Below are 12,584 nucleotides of genomic sequence, written 5' to 3'. Positions count from 1 at the left end.
GGGTCATCTCACTCATTCGCTGGGCCTCCACTCTGGGTCTATTCAGGATCCTGTGGCCCTCGGTTGACTAACTCACTCACTGGGCCTGTGCTCTGGGTGTCTCACTCACTCACTGGGCCTATGCTTTGGGTCTATTCAAGATCCTGCAGGCCCTCGGTTGTCTCACTCCTAAAGTACGTTTAAAGTTTAACAGATAACTCTGTAATGTTTTGGAAATTGAATTTTTATATTAATTAAATATTGTAATTAACTTTCACAGTTATAAAACATAAGCTAGATCTAGAGACTTCAGAGCATTCTTATGTGCTATAATAATTTAAATAATCTTTAATTGTTAGACATTGCATATATGCCCGTTACAATTATTAAAAATACCTTATAAAGTTTATATATTTATTATTAAAAGGAACATCTCTTGACTGATCATCTAGCTAAGTGTTGTATCTACTCACTTTATTTCATCAGTGACACAAGTAGAATTAGCAGTTGTCTCTTAAACATACAGAAAGAGAACTTTTTAATTTTATGATCTAAGCTTTTGGTTCGATTGTCTAGTTCAGTTGTACAGCAGATGTTCAGCTTGTGTAAAGTTTTTTCGTTCATTTCCCTTCACTAAGCAAATGCACACAAGTGAAAAAACAAAAGCAGAAAGCAGCCGGCATGACTACGGTATATGGAGATCTAGATTCCAGGCCTTTTGTTGTCTGAAAGAAGAGCAGGAAAAGAACTGTAAGTCAGGCTTGGCTGGAGTTTCAGGGCACCAGAACCTGATGCCAGGATCCAAGTTCTATCTATAGTAAAAATTGGTATAGAGATAGACAAGGAAAATAATCCTAGAACTTTAACATGAGAGATATTCCTGATTTTTAATTAAGGGTATGCATTTTTTTTTTTTTTACATGTTTCTGTTGTACAATACTAACACGTGTTTTTTCTATTTTTTTTTTTTAAGGGAAATCATGGTCAATGCATATTTCCATCATCTCTCAGTTAGCACCATCTGGTGGGGTCCCACCACTTAGAACTATGTGGGAGAGTCCCATATGGGATGGGTCATAAGAGATAGGACACACAGAAGTGGAATCTTACACATTTTTTTTCAGTACAGCAGACACAATACCACAGAAAGCAGATACCACAGAAAGTAGATAATATATATTTGAAAGTTACAATTTTGAGCTTGAAGATATACTTATCTTAATAAAGATTTCTTTCTGTTTATGAACTTTTTAAGGCCTTGCTTGAAGATGCAGAGAGGTGCAGACATAAAATGCAGACAGCCTCGAAGCTCATCAGTGGCTTGGCAGGGGAAAAAGAAAGATGGACCGAACAAAGCAAAGAATTTGCTGCACAAATGAAAAGACTTGTAGGTCTGTAGATTCATTTCACCACAATTTTTTAAAATTAGTGAATATTGTTACTTGGATCAGTGGTTTTCAGTCTGTCATATTCATAAATGAACATAAGATACTTGGATCATTTTTACCTCCATCATCCTTCTTGCCCCACTTTCCTACAGTTTCACATTTTCTGGAGGATTAAAATAATGCATTTTTATCACATCCGTTCCATTATGATACTGTATTGATTATGATAGGGCATAAGCAGATTTGAGCTTTAATCAAAAAAAATACTTGATTATTTCCACTCCTTCCCTCCCTTCCTCCCTCCTTTCCTCTCTCTGTCTCTCTCTCTGTCTCTCTCTGTCTCTCTCTCTCTCTCTCTCTCTCTCTCTCTCTCTCTCTCTCTCTTTCTCTCTTTCTCTCTTTCTCTCTTTCTCTCTTTCTCCCCTCCTTTTCCTCTCTCTCTTTCTCCTTCACTCTGTCTCCCTCCCTCTTTTCAATCAGGATGATAGACAATGGTGTGTCATACTTACTGTCCAAATTTGGTGAGTTAATGACCTTTGTGCATGTTATTATCAGGTCGCTTTCCAATTCTCCTGTCAAATCATGGGAATATTGATCAAGGGCATTTTGCACGAAGGCTCTGTCTTCTGAGGTGTTAATGATCATAAATGCAGAAATTGTCTTTTGCCTTGCAAGAAATTTCAAAATAGTCCAATGCTTGATTCCACCAGTGATTAAACTTGTGGGCTGTTTGGCTCTGTTTACCAATGAACTAAACCCCCAGTAATTCAGCAAAATGGGGAACTTGTGATTACAATGTGATCAGTGTAATTTACTTTTAAAAATCATGTGTTTTTGATTTAAAAAGTTTTGATGTGCTATACAGTTTAAAAAATGTAAAAATGACAAGAATAAAAATTTAAAGTTTCTTGAAAGCAAGTGGTAATATCCAACCATATGTCCAATTTACATAACTATATCTGCTAATCTGAGCAACAGATTTGATAATTAAATAGATAATATATCAACCATTATTAATCAGCTATTCTTGGTTTGAAAATCTGTAATGTATGTACTGTTGTATGTTGCCCTATTTCTTTCCTTGTTTCAAATTTTTGTTATTGCTTTGCTTTTATTTTTCAAAATAAAATAAAATTAAAATTAAATAAATATATTTGACATGAAAAAAATTTGTGATGTGCTGTACACTTAAAAATGACTAAAAATGATTGTAATTATTTTAGTGGTATTTGTTTTCTATTTTAGGGGATGTGTTGTTGGCAACAGCTTTTCTATCTTATTCTGGTCCATTTAACCAAGAGTTTCGGGATTTGTTATTAAATGATTGGAAGAAGGAAATGAAAGCTCGGAAAATTCCATTTGGGAGTAATTTAAATCTCAGTGAGATGCTGATTGATGCTCCTACTGTCAGTGAGTGGAACCTCCAAGGTCTGCCAAATGATGACCTCTCCATTCAGAATGGAATTATTGTCACAAAGGCATCCCGCTTCCCTTTGCTCATTGATCCACAGACCCAAGGCAAAATCTGGATTAAAAATAAAGAAAGCCAAAATGAACTCCAGGTAACTTGCTTTTGAGTGTATCCACATTATTGCCAAAGTTCTATTACCTCAAAATAGATGGCTAGAAGTCTGAGAATAAAGAAGTATTTGAAAATCTTGCATAATGTTGCCAGTCATAGGTAGAGCAGCAGCATGTCGAAGCTTAATTATAGTAACACAATTGTTTTAAAAATGCCATTATCTGCATTTGTGTGCAGGTCTACTAAGGGCATTTTTCAATGGTTTTAGACTCTGCTCTGTTAAGGGCTTTGGTTTGCTAATAAACAGAGAAAGATACAGCTGTAATATAACATGTCTACAGTGCTTACAAGGATACTTCTTAATTGTTCTGTCATTATTTGTTACAAAGGTGTTGGGTGAAATAAAAACAGCAATATTATCCAGAGCTTTACATTCTTCCCAGTAGAAGGGTATAAAACAGCTTGATAAGAAAAATAATGCAAACAGTTTAAAATTTCCATACCATTTTACCAAGTATGGCTTTTAAAGCCAAAGATTTCTAAACATCAGCTGAGCTAGAACATTTTAAGTGTAACATGATATTGTTGATCCCTATGTTGCATAAAGAGATTGTATCCGGTGTAACCTTTCTTTCAAATATGGTTCTAGATCACATCTCTAAATCACAAGTACTTTAGAAACCACTTGGAGGACAGCCTTTCTCTTGGAAGATCCTTGCTTATTGAAGATATTGGAGAAGAGCTAGATCCTGCTCTGGATAATGTTTTGGAAAGAAACTTCATTAAAACTGGTTCCACTTTTAAGGTGAGTTAAATCTATTGTCAACAATATGTGTAATAATTATGCAAGGCCCAGTAAATGTAACAAGTGTAGAATTCTCTCATTCGGTAGCAACTGAAATTAAGTCACTGGTGAGAGGTATTTTTCTGCACTTCTTGAGTTGGGACTAAGCTATTGAAGAGAATCCACTTGAGCATATATGCTTTATAGTGGACCCTCGAGTTATAGCTCGCCTCACATATGAACGATCTGGGATACTGCCACAATTTTGCGTTTAACTTATGGCCAAAGTCTTGAATTATGACCTGAATTCCAGCTGCCTGTGTGCTTATAAGCAAGACTTGCGATGTCAGAAAGTCACATGTAAGTGTATGTGAGTTTGTGTAAGTGTGTGTGAGCATCAGCCAGAGCCCAGATGCATGCGTTTGTGGATGTGATTTCAGTCAGTGCTTTACATAATGCTATTATTACTGCTATCAAAATAGCCCTTGAAAACGATGGAAAAATCAAGGAAAAGAAGACAAAGAAAGCAGTCTGAACCAAAACAAAGGAAATTCTGTAACTTATGGCATTCCTGATTTGCTAATATGTACAGCATGTAGAAATGCACTATCTCAACAAGCTTACAGAGAAGATTATTTTGTATAACAAAACTAGTTTTGCTAAAGGTGTTACTCAAATTAGTAAGCCATGATCAATAGTTTTAGATGAGGTAGATATACTATTATTAGTGTGGATAAATGAAAGACATATGGCACATTATAGCCTATCTGAGTCTTTAATTTGTGAAAAGCTAGGGCTGTGAATGCAGATCTCATGAAGGATAATCCGTTAGTGAGTGATAGTAGTGAAACATTTCATGCCAGTAAAGGTTGGTTTCAAAATGTTAAAGTGAGAACAAGGGGGCAAAGCATAACTAGGAATGGTGAAACAGCCAGTGACACATAAGGGATGTAGAAAATTATGTACACCACTGGGATGCAATGACACAGAGATATGTGTTTTGTTCTCATCAAGTTTTCAACTCTGATGAAACTAGCCTTTTCTTGAAGAAAAACCCAAGAGATCCTACATTATACAGGAAGAAAAGAAAATAACATGCCACTAGCCTATGAAAGATAGAGTAATTTTATTGCCATGTGCCCATATGTGTCATGACGTCAAGACAAAGCCTCTTGGTTTATCACTCTGAGCTCCCTAAAGTGTTCAGAAAACACAGAAATCACAAAGAATAACCTAGGGGTCATGTAGAGAGCTAACACAAAAGCCTTGGTAACAGGCGTAATTTTCTTGAATGGACCTAAGAGCCTCCCTGTCCTGCTGTTAAGCAATATCTAGAGGACAAGCGTTTGCCACTCAAGGTCCTCCTCATTATGGACAGTGTTCCTGGTCACCTACAAGAACTGGAAGAATTGGCTGAAGATCTCCCTTGGTTCTCCATTGATTTCCTCCTCCCTCTACTAAAATGTCTCTACTTCAGCCCGTGTACCTGCAGATTATAGCTAAGTTTCAGAAGCTATACACCAAGAAATTTTGCTTACAGATGGCCTCAGATACAGATTTAAACCTTAAAGTGTTCTAGAACAGACATTACAATATCTCACCCTGTGTAGTGTTAATTGAGAAACCCTGGGCCAATGTCTTCCTCAGGACACTGTGATTTGCCTGGACAAAGGTGTGCCCTACAATCATACAGGAGAGAGAATCTGGAGGCTGTGCAGAGGAGCAGGAGCCCACAATGGTTACTACCATCATTATAGCAGCGTACACAATCTTGCATGTTGACAATGGTGATGTTGAGAAACTGGGGGAGGAGCACTCGGAGGAGCTGTCTACACAGGATCTTTAGCAACCTCTGGCTGAGTGACAGAGAATGGCAGCTGGGGAGCTTTCTGAAGAGGAGGGGGAGTGTCAGCCATCAGTGCAGCAAAGTTCTTCTGAAGTAAAGGAAATCCTGAGATGGACAGAGCAACAAACATTTGTAGGGAAGACCCACTCAGAGCAAAAGCATTCACTTGTTTAATGGCAATGTCATGTCATATTACTGAACAGTGTTAAAGTAAAGACAGATATAGACAACCTTACACCACTTTTTAGTTCTGAAAAGCTTGAGTCCTAGTGAGTCAGAAGTAGGCACTAGTGGGCTATAAACTTTCCAAATGAGAGAGACATCAGAGACCCAGATTCCTGAAGTTCTGAAAAGGAATTGTCCTTCCAAACATTAACCACCGTCCATTTCATACTCCCTTCCTTCAAGCCAAGAATGTCAATTTGAATGGTGAGTACAGTCCCAAATTGTTGTTTCTGGTCAAAGAGGCACATTTTATAATGTTTTGGTGTATACAACAAGATTTGTGTTTCTGGTGAATTACGTACTTTATGCCACCCTTTATTAATATGAAATGATTAATTAAGGGGTACTCTGGGAGATTTAGAATGCATTATGGGAATTTCCATTATTTCTCATGGGAAAAATTGTCTTGATTTACAATCCACTTGAGTTATAACCAGCCTTCCCAAATAAATTGAGTTCCTAAGTCAAGGGTCCACTGTACTTTTGTAACAAACAGGCTGATTCTATGTTGCTATTTGATTGCTGTTAGACTGAAAGCTTTTCTGTTGTTTCTCCATTTTTATCACTTCTTTCTCTTCTGGGCAAGCTATGAAAAGTCCTGGTGCTCCCCCAAACTCCTTTCTGTGGCAATGAGTGCCAACCCCCATCCCAGCTCACCCTCCTGACTACCCTGAAACCATATGCCAGCTGCTGTCCTTGGCTGCTTTCTGAAGCCATTTGAAGGATTTGCCTATGAGCCTTCTCTGTTCTTCCTTAGAAAAATACTATGTGAACAGTAACTCCTTTACTTCTTTTGGCACACAAGTCGTCATCAATCTTAGTGTTTGAAACAAATTTCAGTTGAGTAGTCCATCTTTCTTCTATATTTCTAAATATAGAATAAATTCTATATTTATTTCACGGTATATATTGAACTCCTTCCCTACCTCCCTCATTCCCTCTCTCCTTGCCTCTCTCCTGTCTTTCCTTCCTTAAAACATAGTGGTTTGAAGCACTGTGAATACTCAACTATTTTTCAGTATGTAAATTATCTCTGATGTTTTAGTATGTAAACATCTCTGTTGTTTAAGTTGCTTGAAGCATACCTGATTATACAAAAGAACATAGTAAGGTATACCTCTTTTATTATTTGATCTTTCTTTTTTATGTAAAAGGTGAAAGTTGGTGACAAGGAAGTGGATGTTATGGATGGCTTCAGACTCTACATTACCACCAAATTGCCCAATCCAGCCTATACTCCTGAAGTCAGTGCTCGGACCTCCATCATTGACTTCACTGTCACCATAAAGGGTCTGGAAGATCAGCTACTGGGGAGAGTCATTCTCACAGAGAAGCAGGTGTGTGAGGTGTGGCCACCTCCTTTTCTGTATTAAGGGAGTCTTTTATTGATGAAAATATGATAGATGTCATATGATTCAGCTTCTTTATTTAAATCCTTGTGTTTTTCTTTAATTCACAAATATATTCTTTTTACTCAAAGGAAGTTATTAATCAGTTACCTACTCATGTATTTCAATGCCTCCTAGAGTAAATATTACATCAATTGCCTTTCTACACACTGATGATGTAACTTTGAACATCATCTCAGTTTCTGGATCATTGTTTTGGTCCTTACTGTATTTATTTCTGAGAAGTTTGTCCTACTGTGAAGTTTGATTTCCTGTTTATTTTCAGTTTCCTGTCACACATCTAGGTCATTCTTTTGTTTGACTCCTTGCTATACATATGGAATAGACTGTAGAAACTTCATGCACAGACAACAAACAATATTTCCTTTTCTTAGCTGCTATCTATGGGAGGTCTGTGCACTTCTGATGGTCTGATATGACAATTTAGATGTTGTGACAGTAGAGTTTAATTATGCATCCAACATCAGGTGCCCTGGAAATATAACTGGCATTTGTTTGCTTTACTTTTGTGTTATGGACTAATTTAACACTCATTGAAAAATGACCAAAAATATAGAAATAGTGTTTCTGAGTGAGCATTTTCTCTAGTGAACTTATGATGCCTGAGAAAAAAAATTCTGAGGACATTAATGAGACTGCCATAGCAAAACTTCAGGAACTCTTAAAGTTGCTTTGGATTTTCTCCTGCCTTCAACAGCCAGGAAGTGTTTAGTGTACTGCGTTGTTCCTTCTGTGGTGACCTGAAGAGGTATTTGGTTAAGATAATTGGCAAAATCATTCAATCTGCACCTTCCTTTTACCAGTTCTGCATGCTGTGTCAGGCCTGTTGCACCAAACTCTGGCAAGCGTGTTTCATTCTGTTTTTTTGTTTTAATTTCATTTCAAAGTGAAAACAAAACAAAAAGCAAAAACTCACGTTGTTTGAAAATAATGGTAGTTTAACTTCTTCTTTATCTATTTTTATTCCGTTTATCTTTCTCTATTGTCTAATGGCTTTGGCTAATGTTGCCAGAACTTTATTGAATAGAAGTGGTGAAAGGTACACTTTCAGAGATAATTTCCAGAGTATGAATAGGATGGTGATAGTGGATATCTTTGTCTTGTCTTGTACTTGATTTTAGAGTAAGAGATTTCCATTTTTCTCCATTTAGAATGATGATGACTGTTGGTTTATCATACATGGCCTTTATCAGATTGAGATATAGGCCAACTGAAGGGGCCTATATCTCAATACATGAGTGGTGGATATATTGTATCAACTTGAGAAATTAAAAGCTTAATTAAATCCACTTAGCAATTCCACACACCAGGGGATTGCTGAGGGTGGAGGCCATACTCTAGGGCATGGATGGCACACCCTAATGTGAGTCAGCACTTAGTGGATATAAAAGGGAACTGAGGAAAGATGGAGCATTCTGTTTCCTCAGAGGAACTCCAGTATTCACAATCAAGAGGGACAAAAGGGAGAGAGGCTTGCTGTAGGATTCAGCTGCATCTCTACCCTTTCCTCTTTGGTGTTTTCTGCCACCACAAACTGCTGCCCTCAGCCAGGTGCCAGTCTACCTTGCAGCCAGCTGATGGAGTGAAACCTTCACTGACTGTGAGTTAAATAAACCTTTTCTTCCTTAATTTTGGGTATGGGGGATACTGTCTCTCAACATGAGAAAAGTAACAGAGACATCTATTCCAACTTTCTGTAGGGCTTTTATCATGAATGAGTGTTGGACTTTGTGAAAATCTTTTTCTGTATCTATTGAGATGATCATGTGGTTTTTGTTTGTGGTTGTATTGATATAAATGTAAGACATTTATAGATTTGCAGATGTTGAACCATCCATACATGCCTGGGATGAATCCTACATGTTTGGGTGTATAATTTTCCTGATGATTTACTGTCTTCCATTTGCCAGTATTGTATTGAGGAGTTTTGCATTATGTTCATGAGGGAGATTGACCTGTCATTTTCCTTTTTGGTTGAGTCTTTCTGTGGTTTTTATATCAGTATAATAATTGTCTCTAGGAATGAGTTTCGGAGTTTTTCTTCCTTTTTAGTGTCATTGAAGAGTTTGAGGACTATTGGGATTAAATCTGTAAGTATCTTGTAAAATTCAGCTGTAAATATATAAGGCTTTTCTTTGTTGCTAAGGATTTTATTACATTTTCAATTTCATTGACTGACATTGAATTATTTGGATTTTTTTTTTTTTAAACTGGGGATTGAACTCAGGCTCTTGAGCTTGCCAGGGAAGTGCTTATTCCACTGATACATCTCCGCAGCCCCTATTTAGAATTTTTATATCTTCTTAATTCAGTTTTTCTTTTTTTCTTTTTCTTTTTCTTTTTTTTTTTTTTTTTTTTTTTTTTTTTGTAATTTAAACCTATCTAGGAATCTGTCCATGTCTTTTGTGCTTTTGATTCTGTGAGAATAACGATCTTCATGGGGCCAGGAAGATAGCTCAGTAGAATACTCGCTTGCCTGGCAAGTGCAAGTGCCTAAGTTCAATTTCTGGTTCTGCCAAAAAAATAAATAAAAAAATAAAATAAAATAAATAAAAAAGATCTTCAGAGTAACTATTGATAATCTTCTGAGTTTCCACAGAATCTCTAATAGTTTCATCCTTTTCATTCCTTATTACTTGAATTTCAGATTTTTCTTTTCTCTCATTCATGAAGTTGGGTAGGCATTTATTAATTTTATTTAATCTTTCAAAGTACCAGATCTTTGATTGATTCATTCTTTATATTGTTTTCTCTATCTTAATTGAAATAACTTCTGCTCTAATATTTATAGTTTCCTGCCTTCTTTGGGCTTTGGGTTTTGTTTTCTCTTTTTTCTCTAGAAGCTTGAGGTTCAGCATTAGGATATTTATTTGATTTTGTTCTTTTTTCCTAACATGTGAGTTCACTGCTACATATTACCCTTTCAGAACAGCTTTCATTGCATACCACAAATTCCAGTACATTATATTTGAATTTTTATTGACTTATAGGTATTATTTACTTATTTTTAAATTTATTTTATTTATTTATTTATTTTTTCTTCAAAATTTTATTGATAAACAGATAGCAATGAGACAGTTTCAAATCAAATCGGAAGTACAGTTTCAACAAATAACACATTGCATATATTCTTCTTAGTGGTTAATTGCTGTACAAGATGCAGACTTGAGATCCTATTTACAAACACCATTAGAAAAAATCCCTCTATTCATTAAGAGAATGCAACTATATATTCATCCTAACCACTTTGAATACACAGATACAAAATGGACATTCATCAGTATACCCCATTTTTTCTAAGTCCCGTATTTGAATATTATAGGTGTGTAAACTCAGCAAAGTATTCTAAAAGAGTCCAGTAGCCCATAATAGCATTGGGTCTTCTGTTTAACTGGCAATGTCAGAAATTATTGACCTGAATCCCCCACAGCTCAACATAACAGCATGGCTTTACTTCCTATATTTCGTCTTCATACTTTTCTACTGGATGGTTAAGACCAAGGTAAAGCAGGACCTGTGCAACAAGAGTTGTAGCTTTTTGGTCTGAGAAGGTCAGTGAAATCCCCTCAGGATTTATCCTGAGATCCTATAGGTATTATTTAATTACTTGTTTAATGTTATTTGTAACACATTGGTTGCTGATGATGGTGTTATTTAATCTCAATATTATTTAGGGTTTTTTGCTGCTTCTTTTGTCATTAATTTCCATTTTCATTACACTGTAGTCAGATAATATGCATGGGATACTTTTGGTTTTCTTGTATTTACTTAAGCATGATCTATAGAATAGTATGTATTTTAGAGAGCATTCCATATGCAGCTATAATGAATGGGTATTCAGATGTTGTTGGGGAGAACTCTGTAAATATCCACTAAGTCAATTTGTTGAAAGATATGGTTCAGTTCTGCTATGATTTTGCTGACTTTTTGCTACTTGACCTATGTTTTTGAAATAAGGGAGTTATCTTTAATGTGTCCTGTTTAAATTGTGTTATTAGTTATTAGATTTTTCATGTGCTTTAAAATTTGCCTTATATAGTTGGGTGCTTCCATATTTGGTGCCTACATATTTATGACTGTTATCTTATCCTCTGACCTTTTTATCTCCTTTGATCATTCTTGGTTTGAAATTCAGATTGTCTGTGAATAGAATACCTACTCCTGTTTTTCTAAGTTCCTGAAGCACCAGCACAGCAGGCCCAGGAATCAAACTCCTGGCCCCTGCACCTGCTTGCAGGTGCATCAATCTTCTGAGCTATTTGGCCAGCCCTATCTTCACTTTCATTCAAACACTTTTGCCAACTTTTAATGGAAGTTTTAATTTCCTGAATATCTCTTTGAATCTGCTTCATCCATTCTATTTCTGTCCTATGTTGCCCATTAAAATTTTCCTTCATATATTCTCTTTTTTAAATCAATATCTCTTCAGAAACAGTAATTCTTTCATTGTAGTTTTTTTAAATATTAATGATGTATCTATATTGTCAGAATGAATTTTTCTTCTTGGTATGTGAAAGCATAATAAAGTAAGAAATGTTTAAACCCAGATAACACTAAACACTACAGAAAAATCATACTTTTTTTTTTAACCTGGAAGGTTATTTCTGGTCTGATTTCTTCTATACACTTCTGCAGTTATGTCTTTACCTCAGTTGCTATTATTTCAAAAATTTCAGTTGTGTGATTTTCAGTTTATTCTATGCTCATGTCTCCTGGCTTTTTCGGCATGGATTTAGGGCCTGGGATTGCATTTTGGTCCTTCGTCTTGTCATTTTCTATTTCAGAGAGAAGTCATTATTTTGATTTCTATGATACTTTTTTGTGAGAATTTGATAGTAAGTATCTATATCACTGCTATAAGAGCCTCTCTTTAAACAGTCTGCTCTTTAGGTATTTCTCATTGTCAGAGAGTCTTGGTTTTTGTGTGTCCCAAGTTTTTGCTTTCTCTATTGATTAAGAGCTGGGAACTACATTTCTGACCATGCAAAGGAAAAGCACTTCTTGGATTCCATCAATTTATTAAGTGTCCAGTGTCTTGGGAGGACAGGGCAGCGAGGGGCCTCACTACCGCCATGTAACATTTTCCACTATGCACCTGCCTGAAACCAAAGCTGATTTGTTTCAGGGATAAATGGAAATCTGAGAATGTATGTGAACAAGGAAGAGGCTTTAAAGCTAATTTCAAACTTTTCTGTTTCTTCAAGGCAGTGTATTTGTTTACTTTTTATTATTTATTTATTTATTTACTTATTTATTTTTGGTGGTACCAGAGACCAAACTCAGGACCTTGCACTTGCTACGCAAGCAATTATTCCACTGAGCTATCTCCCCATACCATTTATATTTACTTTTTCAATTGACACATGATTATTGTATATATGTACTAGGTGCAATATGTTTCCATTTGTGTATACATTTAATAGGATAAAAT

Source organism: Octodon degus, unplaced genomic scaffold, assembly GCF_000260255.1.
Source record: "Octodon degus isolate 3935 unplaced genomic scaffold, OctDeg1.0 scaffold00010, whole genome shotgun sequence".
Taxonomy (NCBI): Eukaryota; Metazoa; Chordata; class Mammalia; order Rodentia; family Octodontidae; genus Octodon; species Octodon degus.
This window is presented reverse-complemented; position numbering follows the sequence as displayed.